Genomic DNA, 2,392 nt, shown 5'->3' on the forward strand with positions numbered 1-2,392 from the left:
CCCCCCCCTGGTCTCCCGGGGGGTCTCGCTCTCCTTCGCTCGCACCTCTCCTTCGATACACACAACCCAACCATCTTTGAAGCTGAGTCAACAAACACTTGGGTCTGACTGGACGGATGTCACCGGGTTGTACACAGACACACTCACTCACACACACTTACGCGCGCGCACACACACACCTACTCACACACGGCCGGTATCGATCCGTCATGCGGCTCGCTTTCCTCAAAGCACACCGCCCCGATGCGCTTCGGCCGCTGCTATCGCGGTAATCCCGCTGTAAATCACAATCGGCCGCTCAGCCCACCGCGCGTCGGCCGTGGAGAGAGAGAGAGAGAGAGAGAGAGAGAGAGAGAGAGAGAGAGAGAGAGAGAGAGAGGTGCGCACCGTGCAGGTGTGTGTGTGGGTGCGAGCGAGAGGGCTGCGGACGCGATTTAGCCCGCCGCGCCGTATCCCCGTGTCCGCGTCGCCACTTGGCGTCTGATAAAGTGCTGCCCGCGCGAGGCCGTCGCCGTCACCATTCCAAACACGATGAAACTCGAGGTACTTTAATTTTGTCATCATTAAAATATGATATAGTGCTCTTTTAAATGAGTACACTTTGATTCTTATTTTGACCAGTATGCTATTAGTGGTGGCAAGAACGCCGTCGCCGAAAATCTGACCAGGACCGCGCGGGCCGGGCTCAAATGGAGTGGAAAATGGGCTACACCGGGTGTGGCTCGTGTAGTAAATCCGTTATCGGTTGTTTGGGACCGCGCGCCTGTGTGTGTAGGTGCGTGTGTGTGTGCGTCCACTGTGTATCAGCGTCGCCAGTTTCTTTGCCAGCGGTGTACATTGTATCAGCACTGTGCAAACCGAACCGAACACATGTTCTCCTCCCCCCCCCCCTCTACCAGCCTCCTCCCGATCCCCTTCCCCGCTCTAAATCCCCCTCCCCCTTTTGCGCGCGCGCGAAGGCCCCCCACACACAGCTGCTGCAGCGGCCAGGTCGGAGCAGGGGAGATAAGTGATAGACTGAGGGGGGCGGGGAGGGGACGGGGTAGTGCGTAGTAAGCCCCCCTCCCTCTCTCTCTCGCAGCTTTCTCTGCTGCTGCTTCGCGGAGGCCGTGATGCTCACACACTCACTCTCCCGCGTGGAGCGACTCTCCTCGACTCTCCTCGCTCTTTCGCGCTCTCGCTCGCCGCCTCTCTCCCGTTCGCGCCAAACCACAGGGCGGTGTGCGTGCATTATTGATATGTGGATGGTATCCTTCAGCCGCTCCAAACTTTTTCAAAGAAAGTAAACTTTAGGTTCGGCGTGCGGGGCAGGGGGTGTGCGCTGCTCCGGCCTGCCTCCTCTGCGCCCTCGGCCCCTCCTCTCGTACCCCGTTTCGAAGGACAACAACCCTTGCGGGTGGGGGCGCTGAGTGGACGAGGTGGCGGTGGTGGTGGTGGAAGAGAAGGAGAGGGAGGAGGAAGAAGAAGTGGTAGAGGACGGGGATGATGAAGGAGGAGGAGGTCGAGCAGGAGGAGGAGGAGGAGGAGGCGGTGGCGCGGCGGCGCGACGTGCGAGCTTTGCTGTGTGCCGGCCGGTCGTCTTTGGCTTTAGATAACCTATCGGGGGCCGCAGAGGCGGACACACATTGGGCTGCGATTCGCTCTGATGATCCGCGCGCGCCCCGAGAGCGTGATTGCATGCATTAGCGCCGGCTATCTGTCGCCACCGCGGCATTCCGAGAATGCAGCGCAGAGGGAATTCCCTAAGTTGATGCTGTTTTGTTTTGTTTCTTTATTTATTTTGGCGCTCATTTTAATTTACCCCTGATTTGAGTCCCTTTCCTTTCCTCTTGCACGGATGGGGGTTATAGGACCTCGCATTCGGCAGGTGTCATTCAGCTGGCCTTACATTCGTTCGCATTCGTTCGACGTGATCATGGCGCTTTGCTTTATTTCCTCTCGGACACGAAATAGGCCGCCGCGCGGCTAATCCCCATAAATAACGCCCCAATAGCGATAAAATATTCTGTTCCGATAAGTGATATCTGTGATTACTCGCGACAAATCCCACGGCCTCCAACGATTTTATGGCACGACGGCCCAACGTGTCGCCATATAACTGTTGTGTTGGACTTGTGTGTCAGCGTGTGTCCCTGTGTCCGTGTGACGTGTGCCTGTCTGTGTGTGAGAGCTCGGGGGCACCCAGAAAACCGTTGTGCTGGGAGCCTTAACCAATGAAAGTTTGGCCCTAAACTAAATAAATTAGTAGTAAAGGTAAACAAGCTTTGATTGGTTCGACCCAATTTAGTGGAAAATTAGGGCACTGAAGTTTTAATTGTTTCAGTAACTAAATGTAGTTTTCGTCAGCGTTGATTTGGTTTGTACTATCATCTAAATGGGTTTCTGCGTAACG

Source organism: Frankliniella occidentalis, unplaced genomic scaffold (assembly GCF_000697945.3).
Source record: "Frankliniella occidentalis isolate FOCC.00 unplaced genomic scaffold, Focc_3.1 Scaffold63, whole genome shotgun sequence".
NCBI classification, from domain to species: domain Eukaryota; kingdom Metazoa; phylum Arthropoda; class Insecta; order Thysanoptera; family Thripidae; genus Frankliniella; species Frankliniella occidentalis.